At 37.6% G+C, this 13,428-nt stretch overlaps 1 long non-coding RNA gene across 2 annotated transcripts in view; it reads left to right on the top strand.

Annotated features, from left to right (window-relative positions):
- LOC147654888 (uncharacterized) overlaps positions 1–12,022 on the top strand; it is a 63,574-nt gene extending 51,552 nt beyond the window's left edge. Inside the window, exons 2-4 of one of the 2 annotated variants that reach the window (XR_015283346.1) lie at positions 1,292–1,461; positions 6,666–6,777; positions 8,022–12,022. This is a non-coding gene — a long non-coding RNA (uncharacterized LOC147654888). Of the gene's footprint in view, positions 1–1,291; positions 1,462–1,947; positions 6,066–6,665; positions 6,778–8,021 lie in introns of those variants that run through there. The other variant, XR_015283345.1, reaches the window with a different exon arrangement.
- The last annotated feature ends 1,406 nt before the right edge of the window (positions 12,023–13,428 follow it).

Raw genomic sequence — 13,428 nt, 5'->3', positions numbered from 1 at the left:
CACCATGGTCTTCATCACAGATTGCCTGGGAATCTCTGCTCTGGCAGCTGGAGCACTACTGACACTGCTGGCTGCAGAGATATTTCTCTCATATATTATAACTCTTCTTCAGCTGCAGTTATGCAGCAATTTTTTTCCCCATCTTAAGTCTGTTACCACCATTGCTGATCTGGGTTGGAGCCGGCTGACATTGTCTCCATTGGACACAGTGGAAACTCTTCACAGCTTCTCAGAGAAGCCACATCTGTAGAATCTCCACTACCAAAACCAAGAAAACCCAATAAAAATTACAATTTAAATTAATTTAAAAATGTTATTGAGGAGTTATTATTCCTCTTTTTGCAATTATAACGTATATGCTAAAGCTGCAAGAAGTATTTATCATTGTAATATCTCTCCACAGCTTGATAGACCATCTTTTATTATATTTTCATTATTTACTCTTTAGGAAGATGTGTCTTTTTAAAGAATATGTATTGATAGTGAGAACAAGCTACAGTGTCTATATGCTTGTCTATTTCAAAATACTTTAGAGCTGTAGTGTCTATGTTTAATTACTTAGTATTTCATACAACAATAAAATATGCTTCACTGTAAAATACTTTAAAAAATATTAACAACTTGCTGTTTATGTTTTTTTAATACAAAGCTAGCTGGGATGTGCAACACAAACATTTACTCCTTTGCTTTTGCATCATATAAATTTCACTGAGTACTCAAATTCTGATTTTGAATGTTGGTACTGCAGTTATTTTTCTAAAATCCCCCAGACTGTTATCAATTTTCTTCACAACTTAAAAATGCTGCTTAAAGGTACAGTGTGACAGGTTAACTGACCTTCCTAGTGACTTGGAAGGATTAGGTAACCTCCACATGTTCCACCTGAAGTGCCTCTTCATATAAATATGAAGTTTATTTGAACTTCAAATAAGGATATTTTAAATGTCTTAGTTTGATACCTCATTCATTTTTTCAAAAACTTTATATAGTTACCCTCATCTGTTACGTTTTGTTTTACAATATCTATTATAAATAATTTAATAATAATAATCTAAATAGTAAAAAATTATTTATCTTTAAATTTAAATATTAAATAAATTTAATAATAATATTTTATTAACAATAATTTATGGTTTACAATATTTTTTTCTTATGCATTCATGAAAAACTTTTCTCACTTTCTTATACCCTCTTATGAAGTCCTACTGGGCTTTACATATTAGATACTAATGATATTAGGCTATTCCAAAGTGTGATTTCATAATTCTTGGATTTTTTTTCTTTCAATCAGGGAGTATCAGGCTAAGAGCTGCATGGATTGCCACATCTGAAACAAGTCTGTTTAGATGGCACCAGGCATTCTGAGGAGAAAACAAGAGCAGAAGTTGCAGCTCCAATGAATTTCTGTTGAAGACTTGAATGATGCCTGGAAAAAAAAGCAATGTTTGCATGGATATCCAGGTAGGAAAAAAAAATTGTTGTGAGTCTACCACTCACTAGATACACAGCTTTGCTCCAAACAGAAGGTGGAATTTAGATTTCAGCAGAAGTCAACATTTGATAAGGAAAAATAAATAATGGCTTGGCTGTTGGAAAGATTCAAATGCAACTTGAAACTGCAAAATTTGTCTTTTTTTGCCTATGAACATATGTATTGCATGTGTGGCATTCAATTTCATCAAATATTACAAAACTAGTAAACATAGCAAAGATTAATATTAATATAATTAATAGATTAATATTAATTTAATATTAATAGACACATTCCTAATGAACAGAAACTGGGTATAAAAATGCTGCTTTTTTTAAAAAGGAAAAACGCACACTTTTTTTTTTTCCAATCAGCTGAAAATTCTGTTTCTCTAAATACTAACCACTGAAATAACGTTCTTGAATATTTACATTGACATGCATTGTTTAATAGCTTTATTTCCTCTGCTTTTGTAGGCAGGTTAAAGCACAGGGAATCACTAGAAAGAGCCTGCATCAGCTGAACCTGGGCTTCAAGGCAGGGCTATAACACAGCAAAGGAAATGAGGAGACACCACCTGCAGTATATAGATAAGGAAAGAGAAAAATGATGAGATATTCTCTACCATTACTGGGTTTTTCACCTGTGGAACTGAAGAAGAGGCATCTGCAGCTTGATCTTATCACTTAAATCTGCGTATTTATTGCTGTGCCATGAATTGCTCTGTGGTGTGCCCTTAACATTTTGCTGGCCATGAAACAGAGCAGCTGTACTCAGGCCTGGCATGGAAACTCTCATACATGAGGCAGTCAGGATGATAACCACCTTGTGGGCCTCACCAGAATAATGAAAATAAATCCAGCTAATGAGTAGTAGTAAAGCCTAAAGGCTTTAAGGCTGGGAATAATTTACAGCATAAACCAATTAATGCTGCCATACTCCCTATGACTTCCCCAGGCTATGTACCTAGGGAACTGAAGCTGATCTACTTGACTAAGTTCCGTCTGTTTCATACAGTTAATTTATAGGTGACCATTTCTGCTCTAAATCCACAGCTGTTCATAACAGGAAGATTTCATGGCCCATCTTGGATTTCAGATGCCACTGATGTTTGCAGTTTAACTGACATACATCTTCATGCAATTATGTAATCAAGGTTCAATGTGAATACCCCTGAAATATCAAGGCCATTAAATATCTCCAAAACTCTAGGCCTAAGACTTTACTTTACTTTAGGATGTGAAGTTTTCAACCTGTTCTCTTATTAAGTGTTGAGTATGGTGGCAGCAAAAAAGACTTTGCAGCGCTGTGCAGGATGTGGAAGTCCAAACCTGGGACCTGTGGAGGATGTCCCCACATGTGATCCCCACGCCAAGGGGTACCTAACCTTTACTTTGTGAACTCAAGGAAGCTGGATGAAATCTTAGACATACTGCTGTCTTGTTAATTCATTGCAATTAAGTAATATGCACTTTGCAGGCTTCAAAACTCCCTCTGAATCATGTCTGAGATTGTTTTAGTCTAAAGGACTTACTTACATTCCTGACAAAATTCAGTCAAACCCATTTGGTCAGCCACAGAACAGTGAATCTTGGTACAACCCTTCACCTTCCACCCCGTAACTTAATTCCCTCTCCCTAACTTGGTATCTGATCACACTCCTATGTGTACTTGCGTGTCCTTACAAGGAGTTTGTATAATAGTGCTGTCTTGGGACAGATTTCACTTTACAAGTATCACATTTCCAATCATTTCATGGTTTTCTTGTTCGTTTCAGTCATAGGCAGCTATCCTTTCAAGAGGACTCTTTAACATCAATTTACTCCAAATGGTGAGACTGCTTTCCTGTGGTAACATGACTTCTACCTTGGAGAAAGTTCTGGATTCATCTCCTTTTCACAGGACAGTTCATGCATTTCACACTAAACAGCGGAAGAGGCCTTGAAGTGAATTTCTCGTCCAGCAAGCAGTGTGCACTCATTTCAGATGCCAGACTAGTGCTGTATTCAGCTTGCTAATTAGGCTATTCATTTTGTCCCCTCATCTTGCTTCTGGCCCTTCAGAAAAATGGTTTTTAAAAAGGGTTTGCTCAGAACTAAATTTTGCTTGGAAAACTTTCCTGGAAAATTGTCTTTGCTTCTTTCTGCCTGGAGAGACCTGGTTAAAAATAAGAAATGTTTTAAGTAAAGATTCAAAAGCTAATGATATGTGAACTCTACTCTGGGCCAGACATAATATTTGGATTAAATTGGTGTTACCCTCCAGCAAATCTCTATAGAAGCTCTGCTATACTCTCCTGCCTCTCCCTTTTCTTTGTTGGAGTGTACTTCATTCACTCTATTTCCTGAAATATTTTTTCTTCCCCTTGAAAGTATGCTGAAGAAGTTATGTGGATAACAAAGAAGCCCAAAAATTGTCGAAAGGTGGGAAAAAAAAAATGTTAGAAATTTGTCTGGTTTTCCTCAGCCAATTAAGAGTCTGATACACAGTCTGCATACCCTGCCTGTGGCATTTCCCAATCTTCTCTTAGAGATTTTGAAGCAAATGATATTTTGAGAAGAGTCTGAGAGAGTGTGGTTTGGCAAATGTGGAGAAGGGATGGGATAGGAAGCTTTCTTCTACTACCTAATGTGTAGTTATAGGGAAAGTGCAAAGAGACACTGACAGAAGTTCCACCCTGTGAAAGACTGAGAGGTAACAGGCATCTATTTCATCAACAAAAATTTTAATTAAGTTTTAACAAAAATATATTCTCAGTGTTAGTCAAATCATTCACCCAGATGTTTTTCTGGAACCTCACGCTTTGGAGAGGTTGTCAGCTCAGCTGGGAAAAGATATGACCAGCTCCCAGTAATTTTTAGTTCAGCCCCTCTTTGGGCTGAAGTTGGATTAGACAAATGCCATAGGTCTCTTCCAAACTCAATTACTCTTCTTTTCAATAATTAGCAGTAGATCCTGTGTCTGAGGGATGAATAGAAACAATAAATATATTTATCAAATCGTGTTCCCATTTCATGCTTTCTATCTGGTTTTAACTTTTGGTTTTTGTATTTTCTAACTCTGACATTTGCAGTACAGCTCTGCTGGAAAGAGCAACTTCCATGACCTATCAAAATGATTTGTTTGAGAGCTTAAAACTTCCTTTATCTCACTAGGAGTCATGAAAGTTTTCATACATACAGCATTCCCTATGAAAGTACCTGTTATAAAGCAAAATAAAAATGAGAATTAGGAAAAAAAACTACCCAAAAATTTTTGAAAGCTCACCACACCTGAATGGTTTACTTCAATACAAACTTTGTATCATTCTCAGATCAACCTGATGTATTCCTCATGCTGTTAAGGAAGATTTTACCTTTCTGCAAGACCCCAGTGGTATGAAGATCAAAGGGCTAATATTCATTTTCCCACTCAGCTGTGGTTATGGTACTTCCAGAGAACAGCACCTACAGTAGGTTGTACCCAGTCATGTAGAGCATGCAGCCCTTGTCGTTCTTAGGTTTTTCTCACCATGGCACTCAGTTCCCAGGTGCATCTTAATTTCACCAGAACTTTAAGTATTTGCATTGATTTTTACGTACTGTAACACAGATTCAAGTGCAATATGTATATGAAATGAACTTAATATTAATTATAATATGGTCTTGATAATATTCTTTTTCTATTTTCCAAAGAGATAATAGAAGGAGAATTTGTTCTTTGTTCTGCAATGGACAAGAGATTCAGTTTAACTTTTTCCTGTGCAAAAACGGTACAAACATTACACTCTGGAAGAGAGAATTGCTTCCTGTGACTGACAGTCTCCATAAATCAGTGTGAATTTCACAACTTAAAAACCTACCTTTGTTTTCACATGCTTAAAGGAAGAAAAACACCTCTAAGTTCCCACCAGGCTGTTACCTGCCATGAGACCTTTGTGCTGCAGTGTGGAGTGGGGTCAGCCCTGCTGGGCAGGGTCTGTGCCAGCACCACAGCTCTTTGCCCAATCACAGCGGCACAAAGGAAATGCACAACCGACTGAGGGGGAAGATGTAAAATATAAATGTGTCTTCTCAGAGGAAAGGCAGATGTTAAAACATACCTTCTGCAATTAAAAATAGTGCAAGAAGCAAATGCCTATGAATAAAAGGCCTTTACTGACCACCAAAGGGACCTTCCTTAGCAGGGCTTATCAGTTTTACCTTTACATAAAAACTAAACTTTATAAGCCTACATGAACTGCCTCTTTTATCTTATATCTAATTGAGTGATTTATAACATTTTCACAATAAAATTAATTGGAACTCCTAAAATTTATTTTGACATGCAAAAAGTCCCCAATTTTTATTTTTTTTTAATTTAAACTGTGCAACCTTAGGTTAAGCCTTTGCCATAGTTTGGTTACCCAGTCTTTTCACTTGGCCCTTACTAGCGTACTAGTAAAATATACTAGCATATATTTTAGGATTCTAAAATATTTATCTCAAAATATATCAATATTTATTTTATATAAATGAAATATCAAAGTCTCGATTTTGTTTTTACTGCAAGCACTTTTCCATAACCACTACATCCACTTCCTAATTAAAAAAATAAAAAAAATATTAAAAAAAAATTGTTGTATGCCTTCTCGTCCATGTTTATTTGCTAGAAAAGAGTTTCCTAGCATGCAGAACCCAGTACCTCATTTTCAAGTGATTGTAAACTCACAGAAATCTGTTGATTTGTTTTAAGCAAAAGACTGGAGGAAGATAAGAAAATGAAAGTTTCCTAACTTTTTTACAGCCTCAAAGCTTTCCATAAACAATTGCAAGTGAAAATAATAGCTTTGAAATTGTTAAAACTAAGAAAATGAACTGCAGGAAAAGGTCAAGATTTGTTGCTGAAGTACAAGAACTTCCGTCTAAAAAGCAAACCAGTTCTGTTCTTGTTAGCAAGGTCACACAAGCAATTCATTTCATCTAACTTTAACAAAACTTTTTTTAAATACTCAATTTTTTAGATTTAAGGCTTTGAGCTGATACAGATTGCTGTGGCACCAGCAAACCTTTGGAGTTACGTCAGTTTGGCTACTGGTGCTTTTTTTTTTTTCCCCTGGATCTTTCCACATAAATAAAAGTGTCTATGACAAGATCTCTTCTCACAGAATTTTATGGGTCATGGGTCACCAGCAACAGGAACTCACTGAAATAATTTGCAGCTTCTTGTGTTACAGGGGATGCTGCTCTAGTTTTCCACCCCCAAAAGGCATCAATACAGCTCCCAATGACAACAGACAGCAATCCACCTGTGGCTCTTTAATGGACCCTGCCTGTCAGAAAGATCAGGTATGGGCTGGTAATATGTACAGACATCTCCCTTGATCAGCTGTGCTCCTTCCCAAGGTGTGTCTAGGAGGAGAAAAAAATTGAATTTCCCATAGGAAAGTATCAAATTTAGTTTGGCTTTCATACTTTTGAAGGTAGGTGGAAGAAGAAGATGAACAAGCCATTAGGTGTGTGCTGAATCTAAGGGTGCAGCCGTTCTAACTCAAAGCCTGGTGTCTGTGCATGACCTGGGCTCAGTGTGGCTGCACTGGTGTGTGAAGGTGCTGGGGCTGGAGACACCAAATGGCAGGTCAGAGATAAGATGTCCCACAGCCACTGAGGCTGTGTAACATCTAGGAGCTTCAGTATTTGAAACGCCTGGCAGGAAGAAGTGAAGAAATAAACAAAGGGAAAAAGGAATTAGGGGGAACCTGTGGTGGGTAACGCAGTAAGATGAAGGCTCAGCCTTCTCTGTCAGCAAAGGCTCTCCAATTCATCCCTGACAGAGAGCTGCCTGCAGAGGTGTTTTGTGCAGCTGGAGGAACATATTAGCGTTTAGACTGCAACTGTGTTGGTCTTGGCCATCTATTGCATGGGCTACCCCCAGTTAATAGCTGCTGTGCTCTCTGTGCTCTGCCCAGCTTGCTTGCAAAGTCTCTCTGCATGTGCTAAACTGTGCCTGAACCAAGGTGACTCATGAAGGTGTTCTATTGGCACAAAGATTCCTGTTGATTTAACTTTTCATATAGTGTTTGCATTTCACTATAAATAATTTAATTATTGATAAAAATATTATAAGGAGGAATTGGGAAGGGACAATTAATGGGAAGGGACGGAGAAATGGGGAGGAAGGGAGAAAAGTGAAGCAGAAATGTTTCCAAATTTTATCTGAAGCACAGGTTAATAGGGTATTGTACTCAAGCTAAGAGTGTTTTGATGTGTGATCAGAGATCTCCATCATGAGTAGAAGGTTACTGAGGCCTCTGTTGCTCCACAGATTACCCTGCAGCCCTACTTATACAGGGTGGGCATTTGTCCCCAGCGTGTGGCTTGAATGGTGCACTGACTCTCAAATACAGTCTCCCTGAGTTTCACACCAGCTTGGATAATGGAGGAGATAAGACCAGAAAACATCAGAGTTTGGGACAAAAACGGAAAAGGGCAAGGGAAAGATAAGCAACCTGTCTGGAAAAGTGAAATAGCTATCCCCACAGTGGAACACATTATATGATAATTTGAATTTTGTCACAGTTTTCTTGATTTAGGTGTACCTAGCCACAGAGACATATTGCAGATGAGCTGATTATCAGGTAAAGTATTAACCTTTAATATTCTATACTCTTAAATGTTAAAATTGGCTTGAAGTATAAAGTTGCTTTGGTTTTTTTTCCTAAAACTACTGTGCTTGAAACATTCAATTGCACACTGAACAAAAAAAATCCCCCTTGTAATGGATCCGAGTGTATTTTCTTTCCATACTGAGGGAAATTCTGTGTGCAGTATGGCACAAAACAGATTATTCAGTTTCTTCTACTGGAAGCCTCCATGGAGCATGGAAAATCTCAGATACATCTCATTAGCTTTTCTGCATGTGGGTTTCTAATTATGAAGTGCTATAATTGACCATTTTCCTTTTCAAATTAATTTATAACATAAGATTTGATTGCGGAAATGTTCAAAAGGAATAATTTTGTTTGACCTTACAACTTGTTCCAACTCTTTGGCTGGTATCCATTAGGATCATTAAAATCAATTAAGGAGTTAAGTACAGGACATCTATTGTTCTGCCATAGAATCAATAGACCTTTTCAAACCCCCTATAATTTTAGGGATCACAGCAGACTGTTTAAAGAATTGCTCTTTTGTAGGATCATAGGTTCTAATCTTACGATGGTTCTAAGCGTGTAGTGACTTTTTAAGCTTTATTTATTATTTTTAATAGCAAATACATACACTTTTGGGGTTTGGAGACCTCGATCTTTGGAAGAGGCATGCAATCCATATTGCTTTTCTGATACCACAGGCTCAGTAAACACTGAAGTATAGCTACAATCAATTTAATTGAAATTGTTGAATATTCAGTTCACTAATGGCTGGCCATTTGTAGCTGCAGCTATATTTAGAAAAAGAAAAAAGAGATGTTTGTATCCCAGTAACAGAGATGTGACCCACGTCACAACTCCGTGGCTGGATCAGCCAGCGGCAATCCTTGCAGCAGCTGAAATGAGAAACACTGGGGAAGGACAGACTAACGCTGTCCTTAAGGACCAGAAGCTACACTATTGCAATAATAACTTAGGGCCAGAAATAAGCTTGACTTATTTGGTGAAATAGCAGTATTTCATATGAAGCATGTCTCTTTACAGTAACTGTGACCTGAGGGCCAGGGCAGTGTTGGCTCATATTTGTGTAGCACCTCACAAATGGGACTGAGAGTGCCAAAGGTGTCAGTGCTAATCCTGGGTATATGTTAAATGACTCGTATGCTTTTTATTATTTAGAGGCTATTGCTGGGCTTTGCAGGAGGCAGTGCTAATCAATTTCAATCACAGTGATATATTACAGACCAGACAGTCACACTGAAAACTAAGGATGAACGGAATTTAACCTCCCACACCCTATTTATGACCAAGTTTAATACATATGAAGGAGAAAGAAATGAGAAGAGGAAATATTTGGAAGTCAAAGCCTACAGTTACATTCACTCCCTATTTGTGGCCTCAGAGTAAGCATGCCTTATATATTTAAAGACAAAAGTTATTGTTCATAAAATCAAAATTGAAAAAGTGTAGCAGTTTTTGCAGTGGTATGCACACACAGTTTCTAGCACTTTTCCCAGGGTTATGCTTTCCCTTTCACTATTCTGGCAGTGGGAGGTTTTATGGCAGGCTCTGAGCATCTGGAGTTTTTCACTTGTAGGAGCACCATGGACATGTTGATGGTTTTGCCTCACTTGGCCTCCTTCTATGTTTGCTATCATGCTTTCACACCTCATTCTTTCTTCCTTGGTCTGCTGGTCCATGTTATGTCCAAACTTATTGCTTACCGAGTCTTTTTTTCTATGCTGGATATTTTTTTGTTGTTCTCCTTTTGACACCCAGGTGTGCATTTCTTTGACTGACCAGGACTGAGCAGTTTATGGCCTTGGAGTGCCTAGTGCCAGCCTCTTCCCCATCTCACCAGTCAGCTGTGTTTGATGTCTCACCAACCTGTGATTCTATATGTGACATCATTGTGTTACAGTCCTCAGAACAAAGGAAAACAAATTAGCTGTAGACAATCTGCAATTAGGAAATATGTTGTTACAGCTAAACCACATTAAAGTAAAGCTGCTGGCAGGTCAATAAAAGTTCAGACAGAGCAGGCATGACAATCCTCAGGGCCTTAGGCTTTGCAAACTCAGAACACTTATGGTCAGTTGCTAACAGTGGCAATACCATATTGTAGAGCTGCAGGGTAACACCATCAGCAACATGTAAGTTCAGCAGTATGTATTATAAAACTAATCTTTTCTTTATCTGACTACGCATTAATACAATGTCGGCCTGCAGTGAGAAATAATCACTTTTTTTTTTCTGAAAAGACAGTTTGCATGTGTTTCCATATTCAGTCAAAGTATTTCTAGGCACTGATTACTGCATCAGCTGTAATAAATCATCAGAGATGAGGACATTGAAAAAATTAATAAAATATCAGTGAAGTTACCTCCCATTATAATGTGACTTTTGGCTTACTTGAGAATAAAACTCAACACAAGCATGATACATTTCATAGTTCATCTCGTGTCATCGGTGTTTGTTATTAGGCACAACTCAAGGGTAATTTAAAAAAATTTAGTTTCTTAAGCTGTGGAAAGAGATGCTCAATGTCTACATTGGCAACGTGAAGACATTAAAAATTATGCTGCTTTTCTTAAGTTAGCCAGCTATTCCTCTTTGCTCCTCAAGTTTTTGGACAAATACCCCATCAGGCTGCAATCAGCTCTGCTACCATCTGGGCAGTGGCAGAGGTGACTTTCCCTTCCACCTGCGGATATCTGGCTAAGCAGGGGCGGGGGGAACACCCAGGAGGGGAAAGCAGGAAAGGACACTGGCAGGGCATCCCCTCCATGGCCACCAGTCTCTGGGGGGTGACAGGGAGATCTCCTTTCTTCCTTGGTCCTGGGTGAAGCTACAAACACTACTCTTGTGGTAGGCTCAGAACCAGGATGGAGAGGACCTGGAAGGATCTCTGCTGTGTCCCTTGTGAAGAAGTGGGACTCAGTGTCCCCTTGGGCTGTGCCTCCAGGCTCACCTGCTGGTATGCCCATTGAGGGGTTCTGCACCCTTTTCTTACAGGGAGCTTTAAATGCCTCTCTTCCACATGTGGGCCCCAGGTACGTTTTTTAGCACGATGTCTGACTGCCAAAGTGAGAGGCAGGACCTAAGCACCTTGCTGCTCCTTGGCCTGCTCTAGCAGCTCTCTGGGTAACTGCAAAATGCTTACAGCTGAAAATTCATCATTAAAATGTTCTTCAGCATCAGTCTTTCCTTCCCCTATCACCAGCAAGCAACCAACATCAAGACAAACAGGGTGACCCTGACAAAGAGCTGACTATTGGCTTGTGTGTGCCAGCTATCAGGTTTTATTACTGCTGCTTTCTGTCTTAGCAGAGCTATTCCTAATTGCGTGTCAAGAACATTTCCTGCCTCAGAAAGCAATAATCTATATTGCAAAGAAACAGGCCACCTAAAGTACCTCCATGAGCCAGAGTCTCTTTCTTCCCTAGTAGTACTTGGAGGACTCAGCATCCTCTTTGTCTGTTGTCTGCACAAGCCCTGAATCCACAAATATCTGGAAAACAAAAAAGGAGAAAACAGCATTATTGCTGAAATACTTCACATTCAGCAGAAACTGCAGGAATCCTCTTCTATCTTTCACTTGAAACACTTGACATTATAAGGGGCAGGATACAAACAAACACACTTGTGAAACGGAGGAACTTTGGCAAGAAAATCCTCTGTTAATACACATTGATTTACATCATCCATGTGCAGCATGCAAAGCAGCACTATGGAAAAATGAAACTCTGCATACATTTCTTCTCTGGAGCAATTACCAGTACTGGCCTGCATTTTGTAATAAACTGCCTTATGTTTCTTCAACTATAACATTTTGATGTTTCAGTTTGTGCTATATTTCCCTTACAGAGTCCATGGGAAGAACATTTTCAGCTCGGAGCACATGTTGAGAGACTTGCCTGTCTATAATATTAATGCATTCCTAATTTATCTTTTACACAAGATAAAAATAAAGATAAAGCAAAGGATGCCTCTGAAAGCAATCAAAGCTTGTACATATTTTTTTTGAGCGTGTTGATGTTTTCCAGGAAAGCTTTAGATCTTGGTTTTCTATAGTGCAGTTTCCACACCCAAACTGTTTATTCTGATTTTTTTTCTTTGACAACTGTTAGCTGTTTATACCTGGAAGATAGGAACTTCTGTAGCTCTGAGAAGGCAGCCATTATGTTTCTCAGCCTGACTGTTTTCTTCTGCTTCCTCATTATGTCTTTAAACTTAAAGTAATTTTTTATTTTCTTGAGAAATAAGACATATAACATCTCATGTTACTCCTATAGATGATATATTGTCTCCTTATAATTTTATGTTTCATGCAATTTGCGGTATGTTTTCATATGCAAGCCAATGAGTACTCCAAATTCTACATAAATCCTAACTGTCTCAAAGATATATAATATTTCAGTGTTTACTACCTGTGGATAAGAAAAAACAAAGGTATTTCTTGTTTTAATTAACTATCATGTGGCAAAATTATTTTATTTTTTTTTAATATTACAGGGATTAAAAATACTGAAAAAAAATCCTGTTAGGTAATAAAAAGCCTTTTAAAGAATAGAACAATAAAAAATGAATGTAGTTAATGCATTTCTGAGTGGCATATTCTGCAGCTAAAAGGAATGATGTAGAAATCTGCATTTTTCAATTACTATTGTTGCATTCAGAAAAAAATAAACTTAATAGAAATGGAGCAGAACTAAAAGTTTCCCATCTAACTCCATTTCTCCAGCTGTTATTTTTTTTCTGAAAAACACTTCAATAATGGCTCAACAGAATATTTTATAGCAAAAGCTGAACACCTGAATGATAACCATGTCTGATAACAAATGTACATGCTCTGTTTCGTTACTCTGCAATAATCAGGGAGGAAAGTTATATAATGGTGATGGATAACATCTCTCTTTTATGTGATATTTCTATTTGCTGGATCAAAATAATCATATTGTAACAATATAGAAAAAATAGTTCAATTTTTTTTTTCTCTTGCATGTGTAACTTCCTCCTAAATGAAATCTTGAGATCTGTTTATCTCAGCCTCTCAACTTGCTTGGTAAGAAAAGATACATTGTATATTTAAGCCTGGATAAGAGGGAAACCTGCTTTTTAAATTATCGTGAACTAGGGCTTTGAATGCAAATTACCTTGCCACACAAATAAAAAAGGAAGAAAATAGATGCATCATAAGTGCTTGTTTAAATCAAAGTCAAAAGGAGCAATTTTTCAAAAATTTTACCCAAATTTGGTTCCGAGAATAGCTTTGTTTACAAAAATTTCTATAATAAATTAAATCCAGGTCTTCCTCCTCACCCTCCTTTCATAATAAATTTAGCCAGTA

Source organism: Cyanistes caeruleus, chromosome 2, assembly GCF_971803275.1.
Source record: "Cyanistes caeruleus chromosome 2, bCyaCae1.hap1.1, whole genome shotgun sequence".
Classification (NCBI taxonomy): domain Eukaryota; kingdom Metazoa; phylum Chordata; class Aves; order Passeriformes; family Paridae; genus Cyanistes; species Cyanistes caeruleus.
This window is presented reverse-complemented; position numbering and strand designations above follow the sequence as displayed.